The following is a 24,847-nucleotide window of genomic DNA, read 5'->3' as shown; positions in this document are numbered from 1 at the left end:
AAATGTTTCCTTCTAGCTCTGCCCTGGTCAACTGTAAGTGCTGATATTGGGGAGTGGAAATATCTAGGAACAACAATGACTCAGCCATGAAGTGGAAGGCCACTCAAGCTTAGAGAAGGGGACGGCCAAGTGCTTGCAACACTCACTACCGAGTTCCAAACTGCCTCTTGAAGCAACATCAGCACAAGAACTGTTTGTCGGGAGCTTCATGAAATGGGGTTCATGGCCTAGAAGCCGCACTCAAGCCTAAGATCACCATGCGCGATGCCAAGCGTTGGCTGGAGTGGTGTAAAGCTCGCCGCTATTGGACTCTCGATGGTGGAAACGCGTTCTCTGGAGTGATGAATCACACTTCACCATCTGGGAGTCCAACAGATGAATCTGGTTTTGGCGGATGCCAGGAGAACGCTACCTACCCCAATGCATAGTGCCAACTGTAAAGTTTGGTGGATGAGGAATAAAGGTTCATGGTTCGTTCCCCTTAGTTCCAGTGAACAGAGATCTTAATGCTACAGCATTCAATGACATTCTAGATGATTCTGTGCTTCCAACGTTGTGGCAACAGTTCGGGGAATGTCCTGTTTCAGCATGACAATGCCCCTGTGCACAAAGCGAGGTCTATACAGAAATGGTTTGTTGAGATCGGTGTAACAGACGTCATTTCCGGTCACAACTTGCAGGCTTGTTTTCAAATTGCTGTGCGTTTTGTTGCCAACCTATTTTGCTACCTGACAACTTTACGGGTTTCACTTTTTAATTACCGTTCATATATTTATTTTTTCCTCGACTTTTTCACTCCGGACGCTTTATCTGGACACGATTCGTCAGGACCTCCAACAGCCGAAGCTAAGTAGTAACATTAACATGATGCCTTCTAATTGCAGCCGCTGTGCTCGCCTTACGGCGAGGATAGCTGTACTGCAAGCCCAGCTTCAGACGCAATCGTTAGGCAAGGGTAATTTCAGTGTAGGAAAGGATGAAACAGCGTCTGTGCCACCAGTAAGTACAGATAGTAGTATAAATCCCCTGGCACAGTCCCCGCAGCCGGACAACTTTCTCACGGTTTCTGGAAGGAAATGCTGTAGGAACGCTCAACCGGTGTCGCTCATTCAGCAGACAGAAACTTTCAACCGGTTCTCCCCATTAAGCAGCGGGTCGGTGTCAGAGGCCGAGTCTTCTCTGGTCTCTACTCCTCCCGTTACGGGGTCTGAGACGCCGAAGCTTCCCACCATTAGCTCTGACAAATTGAAAACTCTAGTCATTGGCGACTCCATTACCCGCAGTATTAGACTTAAAGCGAATCATCCAGCGATCATACACTGTTTACCCGGGGCAGGGCTACCGACGTTAAGGCTAATCTGAAGATGGTGCTGGCTAAAGCTAAAACTGGCGAGTGTAGAGAGTATAGAGATATTGTTATCCACGTCGGCACCAACGATGTTAGGATGAAACAGTCAGAGATCACCAAGCGCAACATAGCTTCTGCGTGCATATCAGCTAGAAAGATGTGTCGGCATCGAGTAATTGTCTCTGGCCCCCTCCCAGTTAGGGGGAGTGATGAGCTCTACAGCAGAGTCTCACAACTCAATCGCTGGTTGAAAACTGTTTTCTGCCCCTCCCAAAGATAGAATTTGTAGATAATTGGCCCTCTTTCTGGGACTCGCCCACAAACAGGACCAAGCCTGACCTGCTGAGGAGTGACGGACTCCATCCTAGCTGGAGGGTGCTCTCATCTTATCTGCCAACATAGACAGGGCTCTAACTCCTCTAGCTCCACAATGAAATAGGGTGCAGGCCAGGCAGCAGGCTATTAGCCAGCCTGCCAGCATAGTGGAGTCTGCCACTAGCATAGTTAGTGTAGTCAGCTCAGCTATCACCATTGAGACCGTGTCTGTGCCTCGACCTGGGTTGGGCAAAACTAAACATGGCGGTGTTCGCCTTAGCAATCTCACTAGGATAAAGACCACCTCCATTCCTGTCATTACTGAAAGAGATCATGATACCTCACATCTCAAAATAGGGCTACTTAATGTTAGATCCCTTACTTCAAAGGCAATTATAGTCAATGAACTAATCACTGATCATAATCTTGATGTGATTGGCCTGACTGAAACATGGCTTAAGCCTGATGAATTTACTGTGTTAAATGAGGCCTCACCTCCTGGCTACACTAGTGACCATATCCCCCGTGCATCCCGCAAAGGCGGAGGTGTTGCTAACATTTACGATAGCAAATTTCAATTTACAAAAAAAAAAAATGACGTTTTCGTCTTTTGAGCTTCTAGTCATGAAATCTATGCAGCCTACTCAATCACTTTTTATAGCTACTGTTTACAGGCCTCCTGGGCCATATACAGCGTTTCTCACTGAGTTCCCTGAATTCCTATCAGACCTTGTAGTCATTGCAGATAATATTCTAATCTTTGGTGACTTTAATATTCACATGGAAAAGTCCACAGACCCACTCCAAAAGGCTTTTGGAGCCATCATCGACTCAGTGGGTTTTGTCCAACATGTCTCTGGACCCACTCACTCTCACAGTCATACGCTGGACCTAGTTTTGTCCCATGGAATAAATGTTGTGGATCTTAATGTTTTCCTCATAATCCTGGACTATCAGACCACCATTTTATTACGTTTGCAATTGCAACAAATAATCTGCTCAGACCCCAACCAAGGAACATCAAAAGTCGTGCTATAAATTCACAGACAACACAAAGATTCCTTGATGCCCTTCCAGACTCCCTCTGCCTACCCAAGGACGCCAGAGGACAAAAATCCGTTAACCACCTAACTGAGGATCTCAATTTAACCTTGCGCAATACCCTAGATGCAGTTGCACCCCTAAAAACTAAAAAAATGTCTCATAAGAAACTAGCTCCATGGTACACAGAAAATACCCGAGCTCTGAAGCAAGCTTCCAGAAAATTGGAACGGAAATGGCGCCACACCAAACTGGAAGTCTTCCGACTAGCTTGGAAGGATGGTACCGTGCAGTACCGAAGAGCCCTTACTGCTGCTCGATCGTCCTATTTTTCTAACTTAATTGAGGAAAATAAGAACAATCCGAAATTCCTTTTTGATACTGTGGCAAAGCTAACTAAAAAGCAGCATTCCCCAAGAGAGGATGACTTGCACTTTAGCAGTGATAAATTCATGAACTTCTTTGAGGAAAAGATTATGATTATTAGAAAGCAAATTACGGACTCCTCTTTAAACCTGCGTATTCCTCCAAACCTCAGTTGTCCTGAGTCTGCACAACTCTGCCAGGACCTAGGATCAAGAGAGACGCTCAAGTGTTTTAGTACTATATCTCTTGACACAATGATGAAAATAATCATGGCCTCTAAACCTTCAAGCTGTATACTGGACCCTATTCCAACTAAACTACTGAAAGAGCTGCTTCCTGTGCTTGGCCCTCCTATGTTGAACATAATAAACGGCTCTCTATCCACTGGATGTGTACCAAACTCACTAAAAGTGGCAGTAATAAAGCCTCTCTTGAAAAAGCCAAACCTTGACCCAGAAAATATAAAAAACTATCGGCCTATATCGAATCTTCCATTCCTCTCAAAGATTTTAGAGAAGGCTGTTGCGCAGCAACTCACTGCCTTCCTGAAGACAAACAATGTATACGAAATGCTTCAGTCTGGTTTTAGACCCCATCATAGCACTGAGACGGCACTTGTGAAGGTGGTAAATGACATTTTGATGGCATCGGACCGAGGCTCTGCATCTGTCCTCGTGCTCCTAGACCTTAGTGCTGCTTTTGATACCATCGATCACCACATTCTTTTGGAGAGATTGGAAACCCAAATTGGTCTACACGGACATGTTCTGGCCTGGTTTAGGTCTTATCTGTCGGAAAGATATCAGTTTGTCTCTGTGAATGGTTTGTCCTCTGACAAATCAACTGTACATTTCGGTGTTCCTCAAGGTTCTGTTTTAGGACCACTATTGTTTTCACTATATATTTTACCTCTTGGGGATGTTATTCGAAAACATAATGTAAACTTTCACTGCTATGCGGATGACACACAGCTGTACATTTCAATGAAACATGGTGAAGCACCAAAATTGCCCTCGCTAGAAGCATGTGTTTCAGACATAAGGAAGTGGATGGCTGCAAACTTTCTACTATTAAACTCGGACAAAACAGAGATGCTTGTTCTAGGTCCCAAGAAACAAAGAGATCTTCTGTTGAATCTGACAATTAATCTTAATGGTTGTACAGTCGTCTCAAATAAAACTGTGAAGGACCTCGGCGTTACTCTGGACCCTGATCTCTCTTTTGAAGAACATATCAAGACCATTTCGAGGACAGCTTTTTTCCATCTACGTAACATTGCAAAAATCAGAAACTTTCTGTCCAAAAATGATGCAGAAAAATTAATCCATGCTTTTGTCACTTCTAGGTTAGACTACTGCAATGCTCTATTTTCCGGCTACCCGGATAAAGCACTAAATAAACTTCAGTTAGTGCTAAATACGGCTGCTAGAATCTGACTAGAACCAAAAAATTTGATCATATTACTCCAGTGCTAGCCTCTCTACACTGGCTTCCTGTCAAAGCAAGGGCTGATTTCAAGGTTTTACTGCTAACCTACAAAGCATTACATGGGCTTGCTCCTACCTACCTCTCTGATTTGGTCCTGCCGTACATACCTATACGTACGCTACGGTCACAAGACGCAGGCCTCCTAATTGTCCCTAGAATTTCTAAGCAAACAGCTGGAGGCAGGGCTTTCTCCTATAGAGCTCCATTTTTATGGAACGGTCTGCCTACCCATGTCAGAGACGCAAACTCGGTCTCAACCTTTAAGTCTTTACTGAAGACTCATCTCTTCAGTGGGTCATATGATTGAGTGTAGTCTGGCCCAGGAGTGGGAAGGTGAACGGAAAGGCTCTGGAGCAACGAACCGCCCTTGCTGTCTCTGCCTGGCCGGTTCCCCGTTTTCCACTGGGATTCTCTGCCTCTAACCCTGTTACGGGGCTGAGTCACTGGCTTGCTGGGGCTCTCTCGTGCCGTCCCTGGGGGATGCGTCACCTGGGTGGGTTGATTCACTGTTGTGGTCGGCCTGTCTGGGTTCCCCCCCCCACCCCTTGGGTTGTACCGTGTCGGAGATCTTTGTGGGCTATACTCGGCCTTGTCTCAGGATGGTAAGTTGGTGGTTGAAGATTTCCCTCTAGTGGTGTGGGGGCTGTGCTTTGGCAAAGTGGGTGGGGTTATATCCTTCCTGTTTGGCCCTGTCCGGGGGTGTCCTCGGATGGGGCCACAGTGTCTCCTGACCCCTCCTGTCTCAGCCTCCAGTATTTATGCTGCAGTAGTTTGTGTCGGGGGGCTAGGGTCAGTTTGTTTATCTGGAGTACTTCTCCTGTCCTATTCGGTGTCCTGTGTAAATCTAATTGTGCGTTCTCTAATTCTCTCCTTCTCTCTTTCTTTCTCTCTCTCGGAGGACCTGAGCCCTAGAACCATGCCCCAGGACTACCTGACATGATGACTCCTTGCTGTCCCCAGTCCACCTGGCCATGCTGCTGCTCCAGTTTCAACTGGCCTGGGCCCTAGGACCATGTCCCAGGACTACCTGACATGAGGACTCCTTGCTGTCCCCAGTCCACCTGGCCATGCTCCTGCTCCAGACCTGAGCCCTAGGACCGTGCCCCAGGACTACCTGACATGATGGCTCCTTGCTGTCCCCAGTCCATCTGACTGTGCTGCTGCTCCAGTTTCAACTGTTCTGCCTTATTATTATTTGACCATGCTGGTCATTTATGAACATTTGAACATCTTGGTCATGTTCTGTTATAATCTCTACCCGGCACAGCCAGAAGAGGACTGGCCACCCCACATAGCCCGGTTCCTCTCTAGGTTTCTTCCTAGGTTTTGGCCTTTCTAGGGAGTTTTTCCTAGCCACCGTGCTTTTACACCTGCATTGTTTGCTGTTTGGGGTTTTAGGCTGGGTTTCTGTACAGCACTTTGAGATATCAGCTGATGTACGAAGGGCTATATAAATAAATTTGATTTGATTTGATTTGATTTGTGTGGAAGAACTTGACTGGCTGCACAGAGCCCTGACTTCAACCCCATCGAACACCTTTAGGATGAATTGAAACGCCGACTGCGAGCCAGGCCCTGCATAAATGTTCCAACATCTAGTGGAAGGCCTTCCCAGAAGAGTGGAGGCTGTTATAGCAGCAAAGGGAGGACCAACTGGAATGAGATGTTTGACGAGCAGGTGTCCACATACGTTTTGTCATGTAGTGTATTTCCACATTGCGTGGACAATGTTTTTCTAATTCTAATAGTAATCTCCCCGGCCCTCCCTCTCTCCCCCCCCCCCCCTCGCCCTCCCTCCCTCTCACACCCTCCCCTCTCCTCCTCTCTTCCCCTTCCTCTCTCCTCCCCTGTCTCCCCCTCCTCCCTCCCTCTCCCACCCTGCCCCTCCTCCTCTCTTCCCCTTCCTCTCTCCTCCCCTGTCTCCCCACCTCCTCCTCTGCCCTCCCTCTCTCACCCTCCCTCCCCTCTCTTCCCTTTCCCTCTCCTCCCCCTCGCCCTCCCCCTCTCTTCTCTTCTCCTCCCCTTCCTCCCCCTCCTCTCTCCTCCCCCACCCTCCCTCTCCCACCCTCCCCTCGCCCCCCCTCTCCCACCCTCCTCCTTCTCTTCCCCTTCCTCCCCCTCCTCTCTTCCCCTTCCTCTCTCCTCCCCCTGTCTCCCCTCCCCCCTCGCCCTCCCCCTCTTCTCTTCTTCCCCCTTCCTCCCCCTCCTCTCTTCCCCTTTCTCTCTCCTCCCCCTGTCTCCCCTCCTCCTCCCCAAGCCCTGTGAATTCCCTGGACTCCCTGATGACATCACCTGTCCGACCAGCAGAGAAATCCAATGGAGACCACACTGACTTCCTGTCCCAGCCCGGGTCACATCCAGAGGCCCAGGGTTCATCCAACGGGGTGAAGGGTCATGGCCAGGTCGAGGACGAGGGAAGGGCGTCAGCGTCACAAGGAGGGCAGGAAGAGGGAAGCAGAAGGACTCTGGAAGAGGACAGCACAGCAGGACCAAGCAGCAAGGAGCAGCAGCAGGAGGAGGGAGGAGTGCAGAGGTCACAGCACAAAGTCCAGGTAACTCTACACATCATGACTCTGCTGTTAGTCCAGGTAACTCTACACATCATGACTCTGCTGTTAGTCCAGGTAACTCTACACATCATGACTCTGCTGTTAGTCCAGGTAACTCTACACATCATGACTCTGCTGTTAGTCCAGGTAACTCTACACATCATGACTCTGCTGTTAGTCCAGGTAACTCTACACATCATGACTCTGCTGTTAGTCCAGGTAACTCTACACATCATGACTCTGCTGTTAGTCCAGGTAACTCTACACATCATGACTCTGCTGTTAGTCCAGGTAACTCTACACATCATGACTCTGCTGTTAGTCCAGGTAACTCTACACATCAGGACTCTGCTGTTAGTCCAGGTAACTCTATACATCATGACTCTGCTGTTAGTCCAGGTAACTCTACACATCATGACTCTGCTGTTAGTCCAGGTAACTCTACACATCATGACTCTGCTGTTAGTCCAGGTAACTCTACACATCATGACTCTGCTGTTAGTCCAGGTAACTCTACACATCATGACTCTGCTGTTAGTCCAGGTAACTCTACACATCATGACTCTGCTGTTAGTCCAGGTAACTCTACACATCATGACTCTGCTGTTAGTCCAGGTAACTCTACACATCAGGACTCTGCTGTTAGTCCAGGTAACTCTACACATCATGACTCTGCTGTTAGTCCAGGTAACTCTACACATCATGACTCTGCTGTTAGTCCAGGTAACTCTACACATCATGACTCTGCTGTTAGTCCAGGTAACTCTACACATCATGACTCTGCTGTTAGTCCAGGTAACTCTACACATCATGACTCTGCTGTTAGTCCAGGTAACTCTACACATCATGACTCTGCTGTTAGTCCAGGTAACTCTACACATCATGACTCTGCTGTTAGTCCAGGTAACTCTACACATCATGACTCTGCTGTTAGTCCAGGTAACTCTACACATCAGGACTCTGCTGTTAGTCCAGGTAACTCTACACATCATGACTCTGCTGTTAGTCCAGGTAACTACACATCATGACTCTGTGCTGTTATTGTGGACATGGCTGTTCTTCTGTTCTCATCTCACTCACAAGGTTTATGTGTTATGAGAAAGACCAATGTAGTCTGATATCTAGCTGGTGAAGACCACGTTCAATGGATCAAGGTGGAAAACAAATGCATCTTCTTCACTTCTTCACTTTTAACCCTTGTGGCTGGACAGTGTATTTCTTTAAGACGAACATCTGAGTCAGGATCTAAAATCATTCCTGTCATCTATGACAGGGCTGTTCTGAACCACATGTCAGTCAGGATCTATGACAGGGCTGTTCTGAACCACATGTCTTTCAGGATCTATGACAGGGCTGTTCTGAACCACATGTCAGTCAGGATCTATGACAGGGCTGTTCTGAACCACATGTCAGTCAGGATCTATGACAGGGCTGTTCTGAACCACATGTCAGTCAGGATCTATGACAGGGCTGTTCTGAACCACATGTCAGTCAGGATCTATGACAGGGCTGTTCTGAACCACATGTCAGTCAGGATCTATGACAGGGCTGTTCTGAACCACATGTCAGTCAGGATCTATGACAGGGCTGTTCTGAACCACATGTCAGTCAGGATCTATGACAGGGCTGTTCTGAACCACATGTCAGTCAGGATCTATGACAGGGCTGTTCTGAACCACATGTCAGTCAGGATCTATAGTTGTTACTGTGAAGTCAGAGCCCTAACCCTGCCTGGTTCATCAGGAGGGTGGTAGAGATAAGGAGACCAGCTCTGATGAGGAACGGACTGTCACCACCAAGGTGTACCGACGGAGGGTCATTCTGAAGGTACCTGGCCTGCTTGTGGCACTGAGTGGTGTGTTGGCCCCAGTGAGGCCTGTGCTGTTATCAATGTGCTGTCTGTCTGTGTGGCCTGGGCCTGTCTGTCTGTCTGTGTGGCCTGGGCCTGTGTGGCCTGGGCCTGTGTGGCTTAGGCCTGTGTGGCCTGGGCCTGTCTGTCTGTGTGGCTTGGGCCTGTCTGTCTGTGTGGCCTGGGCCTGTCTGTCTGTGTGGCCTGGGCCTGTCTGTCTGTGTGGCCTGGGCCGGATGTGACAGTCAGGCTCTACAGGAACCTAGAGCTCTGCTGCCTTTCTGCTTGACCAGCTGTTCCCAACTAGCTGTAGCTACTGGCTGACTGGGTTGATCTGTTCACTGCTAGTTCTACTGTCCATGTGGTATTAGCTAGTGAATGACAGTAGCACTCACCAGCTCTGGAGACCTCGGCATGTTTTACATCCATCTACTTCCTAGCCTGTCTTCATTTTAACATCAAAGATTTGACAGGTTTCATATCACAGCAAGAATTCACACTCACAATTGTTCCAGATCATTCTATCATCACATCATTCTAATATACGTAGTTAAACTCAGTCTTTCATCATGGCTTGCATACTGTTGATGTTGGCTTGTGTTTTCAGTTCCATGTACAATGTTACCATCACCACCTGTGGTTTTCTCTGGATCCCTCTACGAAGTTAATCTTATGTGACATAGTCATTTAATGTTCTGTGTGTTTATTTGATGAGTGGTGGTATTAAAGGGTCATGTTGTGGCAGTGCTTTTTGCAAATGGAGCTTTGTGTTGCTATTGTCCCTAGGGCAGGTAAACTAACCTCAGGTAAACTAATGATGACAGGTAAACTAACGTCAGGCAAACTAAACTCAGGCAAACTAATGATGACAGGTAAACTAACCTCAGGTAAACTAACCTCAGGTAAACTAATGATGACAGGTAAACTAACCTCAGGTAAACTAACCTCAGGTAAACTAATGATGACAGGTAAACTAAACTCAGGTGAACTAAACTCAGGTAAACTAATGATGACAGGTAAACTAACCTCAGGTAAACTAACCTCAGGTAAACTAATGATGACAGGTAAACTAACGTCAGGTAAACTAAACTCAGGCAAACTAATGATGACAGGTAAACTAAACTCATGTAAACTAACCTCAGGTAAACTAAACTCAGGTAAACTAATGATGACAGGTAAACTAACGTCAGGTAAACTAAACTCATGTAAACTAACCTCAGGCAAACTAAACTCAGGTAAACTAATGATGACAGGTAAACTAACGTCAGGCAAACTAAACTCAGGTAAACTAACCTCGGGTAAACTAAACTCAGGTAAACTAACCTCAGGTAAACTAAACTCAGGTAAACTAAACTCAGGTAAACTAATGATGACAGGTAAACTAACGTCAGGCAAACTAAACTCAGGTAAACTAACCTCAGGTAAACTAAACTCAGGTAAACTAATGAGGACAGGTAAACTAACCTCAGGTAAACTAAACTCAGGTAAACTAACCTCAGGTAAACTAATGATGACAGGTAAACTAACCTCAGGTAAACTAAACTCAGGTAAACTAACCTCAGGTAAACTAATGAGGACAGGTAAACTAACGTCAGGCAAACTAAACTCAGGTAAACTAACCTCAGGTAAACTAATGAGGACAGGTAAACTAACGTCAGGTAAAGTCAGGTAAACTAACCTCAGGTAAACTAACAGGTAAACTCAGGTAAACTAACCTCAGGTAAACTAAACTCAGGTAAACTAACCTCAGGTAAACTAAACTCAGGTAAACTAATGATGACAGGTAAACTAACCTCAGGCAAACTAAACTCAGGTAAACTAACCTCAGGTAAACTAAACTCAGGTAAACTAACCTCAGGTAAACTAAACTCAGGTAAACTAAACTCAGGTAAACTAAATGACAGGTAAACGTCAGGCAAACTAAACTCAGGTAAACTAACCTCAGGTAAACTAAACTCAGGTAAACTAATGAGGACAGGTAAACTAACCTCAGGTAAACTAAACTCAGGTAAACTAACCTCAGGTAAACTAATGATGACAGGTAAACTAACGTCAGGCAAACTAAACTCAGGTAAACTAAAGGTAAACTCAGGTAAACTAAACTCAGGCAAAAACTCAGGTAAACTAACCTCAGGTAAAATAATGATGACAGGTCAACTAACGTCAGGTAAACTAAACTCACGTAAACTAACCTCAGGTGAACTAATGATGACAGGTAAACTAACGTCAGGCAAACTAAACTCAGGTAAACTAACCTCAGGTAAACTAAACTCAGGTAAACTAACATCAGGCAAAATAACCTCAGGTAAACTAAACTCAGGTAAACTAACGTCAGGCAAACTAACCTCAGGTAAACTAATGATGACAGGTAAACTACCGTCAGGTAAACTAACCTCAGGTAAACTAACCTCCGGCAAAATAACCTCAGGTAAACTAAACTCAGGTAAACTAACCTCAGGTAAACTAATGATGACAGGTAAACTAATGTCAGGCAAACTAACGTCAGGTAAACTAACCTCAGGTAAACTAACCTCAGGTAAACTAAACTCAGGTAAACTAATGATGACAGGCAAACTACCGTCAGGTAAATTAACCTCAGGTAAACTAACATCAGGTAAACTAAACTCAGGTAAACTAAACTCAGGTAAACTAACATCAGGCAAAATAACCTCAGGTAAACTAACGTCAGGCAAACTAACCTCAGGTAAACTAATGATGACAGGCAAACTACCGTCAGGTAAATTAACCTCAGGTAAACTAATGATGACAGGTAAACTAACCTCAGGTAAACTAATGATGACCGGTAAATCCTACCATATCATTCTCAGGGAGAACAGGCCAGAAACATCCCTGTGGAGTCAGTGACAGAAGAACAGTTCACAGACGAGGATGGAAACATAGTCACCCGAAAAGTAACTGCTGTACCCCCCTTCACTACACACCCCACACCCCTATGACATCATCACCCTGTCCTCTTCTGATATCACCTGAACATCTCCCCCATGCCCATCCTCCCCATCTCCAACCCCCATCCCCATTCCTCTGTCCTAACATGACTTTATACCCCTCCACTCCATAGGTCATCAGGAAAGTAGTACGTCGTATTGCTGCTACGGCAACTACTTTTACTGCTGCTACTACTGCTACTACAGAGGAGGTGAAAGCAGGTGGAGCAGTAGGAGAAGGAGAAGCAGAAGGAAGAGGAGAAGCAGCAGGAGGAGGAGGAGGCAGGAAGGAAAATAAGGGCAGGAAGAGAAACAAGCGCTCCCGAGGAGGCCCTAAGGCAGAGCAGGAGAGCTCTAAGGGTCAGAGGGGAAAGACTGAGGTTTGCTCCATGATCATAGAGTAGACTGAAGTGTGGTGTTGACACTAACGGTAGACTAGTAGTGGAGAGAGTTCCAACTAGACAGTAGACTAGTAGTGGAGAGAGTTCCAACTAGACAGTAGACTAGTAGTGGAGAGAGTTCCAACTAGACAGTAGATTAGTAGTGGAGAGAGTTCCAACTAGACAGTAGACTAGTAGTGGAGAGAGTTCCAACTAGACAGTAGACTAGTAGTGGAGAGAGTTCCAACTAGACAGTAGACTAGTAGTGGAGAGAGTTCCAACTAGACAGTAGACTAGTAGTGGAGAGAGTTCCAACTAGACAGTAGACTAGTAGTGGAGAGAGTTCCAACTAGACAGTAGACTAGTAGTGGAGAGAGTTCCAACTAGACAGTAGACTAGTAGTGGAGAGAGTTCCAACTAGACAGTAGACTAGTAGTGGAGAGAGTTCCAACTAGACAGTAGACTAGTAGTGGAGAGAGTTCCAACTAGACAGTAGACTAGTAGTGGAGAGAGTTCCAACTAGACAGTAGACTAGTAGTGGAGAGAGTTCCAACTAGACAGTAGATTAGTAGTGGAGAGAGTTCCAACTAGACAGTAGATTAGTAGTGGAGAGAGTTCCAACTAGACAGTAGATTAGTAGTGGAGAGAGTTCCAACTAGACAGTAGACACTGACGGTAGACTAGCAGTGCGGAATGTTTCAGAGTGCTGTGGTGTGTGGTTGTCAGACAGCTCAGTTCAACGTGAAGCGATCAGAGAGCTCAATTTGACCTGCTGTCAGTGTGATGTCAATGGACTGTCAGTGTTTACTGGTCAGACTATGAACCTGATGGTGGAGCGATGCCAATCAGCTGGATGTAGTGAATTAACAACTCCCTTAGTGTTTTCTTTCTGCATGTTTAGGACACTAGTGTAGAAGAAGTCCAGTCTGCCTGGTGTTTCTGTGTGTTCTGCAGTCCTGCCCCTCATTCTGCCATCGTCCTGTCTAACCCCTCTCTCTGTGTGTTGCAGTCTGGAGAAGGGTCAGGGTCGAAGGTGAAAAAGAAGCAAGTGGAAAAGGATCAATACTAACAGTCGTGTGCTCAACCTGGTACGTACAAGTATGGAGCTCAGGACTGATAGAATATGGAGGGAAATGGGGATCACTTAACACTACAGTATCCTGTCTGGATCCAGGACAGGCTCAACCTGGTACGTACACGTATGGAGCTCAGGACTGATAGAATATGGAGGGAAATGGGGATCAGCCGGGTGGTATCCTGTCTGGATCCATTATCCTTTCCGAACCATTATCCTGTCGGATCCAGGACAGGCTCAGCCTGGATCCATTATCCTGTCGGATCCAGCAACCGGCTGTCTGGATCCATTATCCTGTCTGGATCCATTATCCTGTCGGATCCAGGACAGGCTCCGCCTGGATCCATTATCTTGTTCGATCCAGCAACCGAGTGTCTGGATCCATTATCCTGTCGGATCCAGCAACCGGCTGTCTGGATCCATTATCCTGTTCGGATCCAGCAACCCGGCTGTCTGGATCCATTATCCTGTCGGATCCAGCAACTGGCTGTCTGGATCCATTATCCTGTCGGATCCAGGACAGGCTCAGTCTGGATCCATTATCCTGTTGTCTCCAGGACATGCTCAGTTTGGATCCATTATCCTGTCGGATCCAGCAACCGGCTGTCTGGATCCATTATCCTAACCCTACTGACAACATGCTAACTCAGCCCTCTAGAGATGTGACTCTACTGACAACATGCTAACTCTGCCCTATATAGATGTGACCCTACTGACAACATGCTAACTCAGCCCTATAGTGATGTGACTCTACTGACAACATGCTAACTCAGCCTCCTAGAGATGTGACTCTACTGACAACATGCTAACTCAGCCTCCTAGAGATGTGACTCTACTGACAACATGCTAACTCAGCCTCCTAGAGATGTGACTCTACTGACAACATGCTAACTCAGCCCCCTACATTTACATTACATTTAAGTCATTTAGCAGACGCTCTTATCCAGAGCGACTTACAAATTGGTGCATTCACCCTATGACATCCAGTGGAACAGTCACTTTACAATAGTGCATCTAAAACTTAAGGGGGGGTGAGAGGGATTACTTATCCTATCCTAGGTATTCCTTAAAGAGGTGGGGTTTCAGGTGTCTCCGGAAGGTGGTGATTGACTCCGCTGTCCTGGCGTCGTGAGGGAGTTTGTTCCACCATTGGGGGGCCAGGGCAGCGAACAGTTTTGACTGGGCTGAGCGGGAGCTGTACTTCCTCAGTGGTAGGGAGGCGAGCAGGCCAGAGGTGGATGAACGCAGTGCCCTTGTTTGGGTGTAGGGCCTGATCAGAGCCTGGAGGTACTGAGGTGCCGTTCCCCTCACAGCTCCGTAGGCAAGCACCATGGTCTTGTAGAGGATGCGAGCTTCAACTGGAAGCCAGTGGAGAGAACGGAGGAGCGGGGTGACGTGAGAGAACTTGGGAAGGTTGAACACCAGACGGGCTGCGGCGTTCTGGATGAGTTGAAGGGGTTTAATGGCACAGGCAGGGAGCCCAGCCAACAGCGAGTTGCAGTAATCCAGACGGGAGATGACAAGTGCCTGGATTAGGACCTGCGCCGCTTCCTGTGTGAGGCAGGGTCGTACTCTGCGGATGTTGTAGAGCATGAACCTACAGGAACGGGCCACCGCCTTGATGTTGGTTGAGAACGACAGGGTGTTGTCCAGGATCACGGCAAGGTTCTTGGCGCTCTGGGAGGAGGACACAATGGAGTTGTCAACCGTGATGGCGAGATCATGGAACGGGCAGTCCTTCCCCGGGAGGAAGAGCAGCTCCGTCTTGCCGAGGTTCAGCTTGAGGTGGTGATCCGTCATCCACACTGATATGTCTGCCAGACATGCAGAGATGCGATTCGCCACCTGGTCATCAGAAGGGGGAAAGGAGAAGATTAATTGTGTGTCGTCTGCATAGCAATGATAAGAGAGACCATGTGAGGTTATGACAGAGGCAAGTGACTTGGTGTATAGCGAGAATAGGAGAGGGCCAAGAACAGAGCCCTGGGGGACACCAGTGGTGAGAGAGCGTGGTGAGGAGACAGATTCTCGCCACGCCACCTGGTAGGAGCGACCTGTCAGGTAGGACGCAATCCAAGCGTGGGCCACGCCGGAGATGCCCAACTCGGAGAGGGTGGAGAGGAGGATCTGATGGTTCACAGTATCGAAGGCAGCCGATAGATCTAGAAGGATGAGAGCAGAGGAGAGAGAGTTAGCTTTAGCAGTGCGGAGCGCCTCCGTGATACAGAGGAGAGCAGTCTCAGTTGAATGACTAGTCTTGAAACCTGACTGATTTGGATCAAGAAGGTCATTCAGAGAGAGATAGCGGGAGAGCTGGCCAAGGACGGCACGTTCAAGAGTTTTGGAGAGAAAAGAAAGAAGGGATACTGGTCTGTAATTGTTGACATCGGAGGGATCGAGTGTAGGTTTTTTCAGAAGGGGTGCAACTCTCGCTCTCTCTCATCAGCCCCCTAGAGATGACCCTACTGACAACATGCTAACTCTGCCCTCTAGAAATGTGACTCTACTGACAACATGCTAACTCAGCCTCCTAGAGATGTGACTCTACTGACAACATGCTAACTCAGCCCCCTAGAGATGACCCTACTGACAACATGCTAACTCAGCCCCCTAGAGATGACCCTACTGACAACATGCTAACTCTGCCCTCTAGAGATGTGACTCTACTGACAACATGCTTACTCAGCCCTCTAGAGATGTGACTCTACTGACAACATGCTAACTCAGCCCTCTAGAGATGTGACTCTACTGACAACATGCTAACTCAGCCCCCTATAGAGATGACCCTACTGACAACATGCTAACTCAGCCCCCTAGAGATGACCCTACGGACAACATGCTAACTCAGCCCTCTAGAGATGACCCTACTGACAACATGCTAACTCTGCCCTATATAGATGTGACCCTACTGACAACATGCTAACTCAGCCCTCTAGAGATGACCCTACTGACAACATGCTAACTCTGCCCTATATAGATGTGACCCTACTGACAACATGCTAACTCAGCCCTCTAGAGATGTGACTCTACTGACAACATGCTAACTCAGCCCTATAGTGATGTGACTCTACTGACAACATGCTAACTCAGCCTCCTAGAGATGTGACTCTACTGACAACATGCTAACTCAGCCCTCTAGAGATGTGACCCTACTGACAACATGCTAACTCAGCCCCCTAGAGATGTGACCCTACTGACAACATGCTAACTCAGCCCTCTAGAGATGTGACCCTACTGACAACATGCTAACTCAGTCCTCTAGAGATGTGACCCTACTGACAACATGCTAACTCAGCCCTCTAGAGATGTGACTCTACTGACAACATGCTAACTCAGCCCCCTAGAGATGTGACCCTACTGACATGCTAACTCAGCCCTCTAGAGATGTGACTCTACTGACAACATGCTAACTCAGCCTCCTAGAGATGTGACCCTACTGACAACATGCTAACTCAGCCCTCTAGAGATGTGACTCTACTGACAACATGCTAACTCAGCCTCCTAGAGATGTGACTCTACTGACAACATGCTAACTCAGCCTCCTAGAGATGTGACTCTACTGACAACATGCTAACTCAGCCTCCTAGAGATGTGACTCTACTGACAACATGCTAACTCAGCCCTCTAGAGATGTGACCCTACTGACAACATGCTAACTCAGCCCTCTAGAGATGTGACCCTACTGACAGCATGCTAACTCAGCCCTCTAGTAATGTGACTCTACTGACAACATGCTAACTCAGCCCTCTAGAGATGTGACTCTACTGACAACATGCTAACTCAGCCCTCTAGAGATGTGACTCTACTGACAACATGCTAACTCAGCCCCCTAGAGATGTGACTCTACTGACAACATGCTAACTCAGCCCTCTAGAGATGTGACCCTACTGACAACATGCTAACTCAGCCCTCTAGAGATGTGACCCTACTGACAACATGCTAACTCAGCCCTCTAGAGATGTGACCCTATTGACAACATGCTAACTCAGCCCTCTAGAGATGTGACCCTACTGACAACATGCTAACTCAGCCCTCTAGAGATGTGACCCTATTGACAACATGCTAACTCAGCCCTCTAGAGATGTGACCCTACTGACAACATGCTAACTCAGCCCTCTAGAGATGTGACCCTATTGACAACATGCTAACTCAGCCCTCTAGAGATGTGACCCTATTGACAACATGCTAACTCAGCCCTCTAGAGATGTGACCCTACTGACAACATGCTAACTCAAACTTTCTGAGGGCCTTGCAGTCTTGTTAGTTTAGCTGGTTGGTGCAGTTGGTTAATCAAGAGAGACAAACTATTCACAACATACACAGTGGTGAGAGAATTAAACTCATGTTGATCTAAATCACCTATCATATGTTTTTTGTTTTGCAGGTTTGTTGATGTTTCATGACTTCCTGGAAGGGAGATGACTGGAACTTGAAGCAGGAGAACAGCCAATCAGAATGTGTGTCTGCAGCTTTCACGTTAACGCATGGTTTTACAGCAAGACCACTTTTTTTGATTTCGCATGAGCATGAAAAACTTACTTTTCTGTCCACAACCTGGGCTCCAGTCATGACCTGTTGTTACCACGGTGACAGGAGAACAGGGGTGTGGTCTGCTCCATCATGGCGTCAGGACAACAGTAGCCACGCTTCCAAGCATCTCTCGGACCAATGAGGTACAACAGGACGTTTGATTGACAGATTAGAGGAACACTTGGAGTCACCTTCTACAAGCCTTATATATTCTGTCCTGTAGCCACACCACTGGGGTGGGTGTATAATGTGGTTGTGTTTTTTAATAACAACGGGTGGATTGGTTGTATATAAATGACACTGTAAAAACTTCTGAAGTTAGTCACTGATCGTTTGTTTTCTGCACTGGTAGGACAGCTTCGCAAAGCATTGGAATGAAATGCCTATATTGATTCCACCTTTATGAAAATGCTTGGGTGTTACTGCACATGTCTAATTATCAGCAGGAAATATTTGTCAAATCGAAATGGTAGCTTGATTTTAACTCCACTGCAACTCTCAAACATCACTTCTGTGAACATATTTCCTCAGAGTACTAATATTTTGATGCATGAGATTCACCTGGTTTGACTTACTTTTCCTCATTTGCGAACATTGTATTATGAAATAAGGTGTTACTTCTATCAGTGTCTGTCTCCTCTGCTCTGGCACTGACTGTTTTAAAGAGACATGAACACACAGCCACCTGGGGGACAGCAGGACAGAGAGGGAGACTTCATTCTAATGCTTTATGAGGGCCCACTGTGTAACATGGAATATGCCTCTACTATTAAAGACGTGGAGATATGAGAGCTCACACTATATAATGTAGACTGTCACATTGAAAAGGGTTAGAGAGTGTTTACCCCAATATATAATGTAGACTGTCACATTGAAAAGGGTTAGAGAGCGTTTACCCCAATATATAATGTAGACTGACACATTGGAAAGAGAGTGTTTACCCCAATATATAATGTAGACTGTCACATTGAAAAGGGTTAGAGAGCAGTTACCCCAATATATAATGTAGACTGACACATTGGAAAGAGTTAGAGAGTGTTTACCCCAATATATAATGTAGACTGTCACATTGGAAAGGGTTAACAGTTCTCATGCGTATTGGCTCCAAACCAATCATTGGTCATTATTTTAGCAGTGTAATGTTATGTTCTAAGCCTGCTGTAGTTTAAAGGGGCATTAGTTCTTTGGGGTGCCATATTTCCTCCCGTTGATTCTCTTCATATGAGACCACCTAAAGCATTGATCTGGTAACAACCAGCATGGATGTTCCCATTGTTTAAGCAGAAATAAATGGTGTTTAAACTGAAACAGTCTGAGGTTGTTTTCATCCATCTCTACAGTATGTTCCAAATACTTTGGGGGATTTTATTTAACAATTGAACAATTATTTAACAATATAATAACATACACATACATAATGTTTGAATAGTGTTCAGTTATGAGGTTGACTTACACTGAGAATACAAAACATTAGGAACACCTGCTCTTTCAATGACAGAAGGATCAGGTGAATCCAGGAGAAAGCAATGATCACTTATTGATGTCACTTTGTTAAATCCATTTCAATCAGTGTAGATGAAGGGGAGGAGACATGTAGATGAAGGGGAGGAGACATGTAGATGAAGGGGAGGAGATGGGTAGATGAAGGGGAGGAGACATGTAGATGAAGGGGAGGAGACGGGTTAAAGAAGGATTTTAAGCCTTGAGTCAATTTTTGTATTTGTATTTATTATGGATCCCCATTAGTTGGGGTTTATTATGGATCCCCATTAGTTCCTGCCAAGGCAGCAGCTACTCTTCCTGGGGTTTATTATGGATCCCCATTAGTTCCTGCCAAGGCAGCAGCTACTCTTCCTGGGGTTTATTATGGATCCCCATTAGTTCCTGCCAAGGCAGCAGCTACTCTTCCTGGGGTTTATTATGGATCCCCATTAGTTCCTGCCAAGGCAGCAGCTACTCTTCCTGGGGTTTATTATGGATCCCCATTAGTTCCTGCCAAGGCAGCAGCTACTCTTCCTGGGGTTTATTATGGATCCCCATTAGTTCCTGCCAAGGCAGCAGCTACTCTTCCTGGGGTTTATTATGGATCCCCATTAGTTCCTGCCAAGGCAGCAGCTACTCTTCCTGGGGTTTATTATGGATCCCCATTAGTTCCTGCCAAGGCAGCAGCTACTCTTCCTGGGGTTTATTATGGATCCCCATTAGTTCCTGCCAAGGCAGCAGCTACTCTTCCTGGGGTCTAGCATTATTAAGGCAGTTATATACAATAAAAAATATTAAATGACATTACATTTCATAACACTTTTCACAACACATTGTGTTCCCTCATGACACTACTCTACTATCACATATATACAGCTGGTGAAGTCCTGTGTAGCTCAGTTGGTAGAGCATGGCGCTTGTAACGCCAGGGTAGTGGGTTCGATCCCCGGGACCACCCATACGTAGAATGTATGCACGCATGACTGTAAGTCGCTTTGGATAAAAGCGTCTGCTAAATGGCATATATTATTATATATTATGTGTACATGTGTGTAGAGACAGATTGTGTATGTGTGTGTAGAGACATGGATTGTGTATGTGGATTGTGTGTGTGTAGAGACATGTATTGTGTATGTGTGTGTAGTGTACGTGTGTAGAGACATGGATTGTGTGTGTGTGTGTAGAGACATGGATTGTGTATGTGTGTGTAGAGACATGGATTGTGTGTGTGTGTGTAGAGACATGGATTGTGTATGTGTGTGTAGAGACATGGATTGTGTGTGTGTGTGTAGAGACATGGATTGTGTATGTGTGTGTAGAGACATGGATTGTGTATGTGTGTGTAGAGACATGGATTGTGTATGTGTGTGTAGAGACATGGATTGTGTATGTGTGTGTAGAGACATGGATTGTGTATGTGTGTGTAGAGACATGGATTGTGTATGTGTGTGTAGAGACATGGATTGTGTATGTGTGCCGTTCAGAGGGTGACGTTTTAAGTGCCTTTGAGCAGGTATGGTAGCAGGTGCCAGACACACTGGTTTGTGTCAATAACTGGGTTTTCACGCTCAGACAGTTTCCTGCGTGTAACATGCATGAACGGTCCACCAGCCAAAGGACATCCAGCCAACTTGACAGAACTATGTGAACATGGGCCTAAGAGTCAACATGGGCCAGCATCGCTGTGGAAGTCTTTTGACACCTGGAGTCCATCCCCCGACGAACTGAGGCTGTTCTGAGGGCAAAAGGGAGTGCAACTCAATATCAGGAAGGTGTTCCTAATGTTTTGTCCACTCAGTGTAGATGTAGCGTAGTTATTTCTGGACCGTTCAGTTGAGCAGCGCCTTCCACAGGTGGCGACGGGGGGTCACTGTCTACACATACATCATCACAACAAACCACTACAAACATTAACCACTCCGCTCTGTTGACGTTGCAGGAAGGAAGATGGCGGACAGTTCCAGTGAGAGCCATACTGACGGGGCTGCTAGCAGTTCATCTCCTCGTCTAACGTGTCCCAACCAGGTGTAGTCATTTCTCCGCTCAGAAGAACCGACTCGCTACAGAAAGAGGCCAGAGTGTTGAACATCGAGATAGAAACATTCAGATAGAAATATACAACAGGAGGAGAACAACGAACTTCTCGTCTGTAGGTAGGCAGTCGCCTCTCTGTGCTACTGGTGGCTCTTAAAAAATCTGATGGCCTTGAGATAGAAGCTGTTTATTAATGTGTCCCAGCTTTGATGCACCTGTACTGATCTCGCCTGCTGGCTGGATGGAAGCGGGGTGAACAGGCAGTGGCTCGGGTGGCTGAGGTCCTTGATGTTCTTTTTGGTCTTCCTGTGACATCGGGTGTTGTAGATGTCCTGGAGAGCAGGTAGTTTTCCCCCGGTGATGCGTTGTGCCGACTGCACCACCCTCTGGAGAGCCTTGCGGTTGTGGGCGGTGCAGTTGCCTTACCAGGCGGTGATACAGCCCGTCAGGATGCTCTCAATTGTGCACCTGTAAAAGGTAGTGAGGGTTTTCGGTGACAAGCCACATTTTTCAGCCTCCTCAGGTTGAAGAGGTTGCTGTCGCGCCTTCTTCACCACACTGTCTGTGTGGGTGGACCATTTCAGTTTGTCTGTGATATGTACACAGAGGAACTTAAAACCTTCGACCTTCTCTACTGCTGTCCCGTCGATGTGGATAGGGGGTGCTCCTTTGCTGTCTCCTGTTTCCGAATCATCTCTTTTGTTTTGCTGACATTGAATGAGAGGTTATGTTCCTGACACCACACTCCGAGGGCTGTAGACCGTCTTGTGGTTGTTGGTAAATCAAGCCTACCACTGTAGAGTCGTCTGCAAACTTGGTGATTGAGTTGGAGGCGTTCATGGCCACGCAGTAGTGGGTGAACAGGGAGTTCAGGAGAGGGCTGAGAATGAACCCTTGTGGTGCCCCAGTGTTGAAGATCAGCGGAGTGGAGATGTTGTTTCCTACCTTCACCACCTGAGGGCGGCCCGTCAGGAAGTCCAGGACCTATTTGCACAGGACGGGGTCGAGACCCAGGGTCTCAAGCTTAATGATGAGTTTGGAGGGTACTATGGCGTTGTAAAAGTCATCTCCCTCTCTTTAACTGAAGCTGGAGTCTCATATCTCCCTCTCTTTAACTTTATGCATCAGCTGTCAGAGCAGCTTACCGATCACTGTACCTGTACACAGCCCATCTGTAAACAGCCCACCCAACTACCTCATCCCCATATTGTTATTTTCCTCTTGCACCCCAGTATCTCTATTTGGACATCATCATCTGCACATCTATCTCTCCAGTGTTAATGCTAAATTATAATTATTTCACCTCTATGGCCTATTTATTGCCTTACCTCACTACTCTTCTACATTTGCACACACGGTACATAGATTTTTCTATTGTGTTATTGACTGTACGTTTGTTTATGTGTAACTCTGTGTTGTTTTTGTCTCACTACTTTGCTTTTTCTTCGCCAGGTCGCAGTTGTAAATGAGAACTTGTTCTCAACTGGCCTACCTGGTTAAATATTTTTTTTTTTTAATTAAAATGCTGAGCTGTAGTCAATGAACAACATTCTTACATAGGCATTCCTCTTGTCCAGATGGGATAGGGCAGAGTGAAGGCGATTGCATCGTCTGTGGAGCTATTGGGGCTGTAAGAAAATTGGAGTGGGTCTAGAGTAACAGGTGATATGATCCTTGACTAGTCTCTCAAAGCACTTTGTGATGACAGAAGTGAGTGCTACGGACCATAGTCATTTAGTTCAGTTACCTTAGCTTTCTTGGGAACCACATTTTATTTTACTAGGCAAGTCAGTTAAGAACAAATTCTTATTTTCAATGACAGCCTAGGAACAGTCGATTAACTGCCTTGTTCAGGGGCAGAACAGCCAGCAACCAAAAGGGTTCTACCTGGAACCAAAAGAGTTCTACCTGCAACCAAAAGAGTTCTACCTGCAACCAAAAGAGTTCTACCTGCAACCAAAAGAGTTCTACATGGAACCAAAAGAGTTCTGCCTGCAACCAAAAGGGTTCTACCTGGAACCAAAAGAGTTATGGGTTCTACCTGCAACCAAAAGAGTTCTACATGGAACCAAAAGAGTTCTGCCTGCAACCAAAAGGGTTCTACCTGGAACCAAAAGAGTTCTACATGCAACCAAAAGAGTTATGGGTTCTACCTGCAACCAAAAGGGCAACCTTCCGGTTACTAGTCACACGCTCTAACCACTAGGCTACCCTGCCTCTGATATGACCAGTTTGAATGTTAGCTTTACCACACGCTCTAACCACTAGGCTACCCTGCCTCTGATACACAACCAGTTTGAATGTTAGCTTTACAACACGCTCTAACCACTAGGCTACCCTGCCTCTGATACACAACCAGTTTGAATGTTAGCTTTACCACACGCTCTAACCACTAGGCTAACCACTAGCTTTACCACACGCTCTAACCACTAGGCTACCCTGCCTCTGATACACGACCAGTTTGAATGTTAGCTTTACCACACGCTCTAACCACTAGGCTAACCACAAGCTTTACCACACGCTCTAACCACTAGACTACCCTGCCTCTGATACACAACCAGTTTGAATGTTAGCTTTACCACACGCTCTAACCACTAGGCTAACCACTAGCTTTACCACACGCTCTAACCACTAGACTACCCTGCCTCTGATACACAACCAGTTTGAATGTTAGCTTTACCACACGCTCTAACCACTAGGCTAACCACTAGCTTTACCACACGCTCTAACCACTAGCTTTACCACACGCTCACTTAGCTTTTACTGACGTAACAGTTATTTTGTTTCGAGTGTTTCTAATCCTTTGGCTATGATCAAAGTCTGGTTCACTTTTTTTGTTATACAGTAAAAATAAAATGTTCTTTGTTTTGTGATGTTTATGATGTTGAACACAGGATAATGTGGTTTCTGTTAATGATTGCAATACATATAACACAAAACCCATCAGACAACAATTTTTTTTTTTTTTTTTTCACCTTTATTTAACCAGGTAGGCAAGTTGAGAACAAGTTCTCATTTACAATTGCGACCTGGCCAAGATAAAGCAAAGCAGTTCGACAGATACAACGACACAGAGTTACACATGGAGTAAAACAAACATACAGTCAATAATACAGTATAAACAAGTCTATATACGATGTGAGCAAATGAGGTGAGAAGGGAGGTAAAGACAAAAAAGGCCATGGTGGCAAAGTAAATACAATATAGCAAGTAAAACACTGGAATGGTAGTTTTGCAATGGAAGAATGTGCAAAGTAGAAATAAAAATAATGGGGTGCAAAGGAGCAAAATAAATAAATTATTTAAATACAGTTGGGAAAGAGGTAGTTGTTTGGGCTAAATTATAGGTGGGCTATGTACAGGTGCAGTAATCTTTGAGCTGCTCTGACAGTTGGTGCTTAAAGCTAGTGAGGGAGATAATAATAATAATAATAATATATGCCAT

General features: G+C 46.1%; 1 pseudogene; it reads left to right on the top strand.

Annotated features, from left to right (window-relative positions):
- The window catches only part of LOC124024203, a 31,557-nt pseudogene extending 12,363 nt beyond the window's left edge, over positions 1-19,194 (top strand).
- The last annotated feature ends 5,653 nt before the right edge of the window (positions 19,195-24,847 follow it).

This window comes from Oncorhynchus gorbuscha, unplaced genomic scaffold, assembly GCF_021184085.1.
Source record: "Oncorhynchus gorbuscha isolate QuinsamMale2020 ecotype Even-year unplaced genomic scaffold, OgorEven_v1.0 Un_scaffold_1783, whole genome shotgun sequence".
In the NCBI taxonomy this organism is placed as follows: Eukaryota; Metazoa; Chordata; class Actinopteri; order Salmoniformes; family Salmonidae; genus Oncorhynchus; species Oncorhynchus gorbuscha.
The sequence above is the reverse complement of the archived record's forward strand: the minus strand, read 5'-3'. Positions and strand labels throughout refer to the sequence as shown.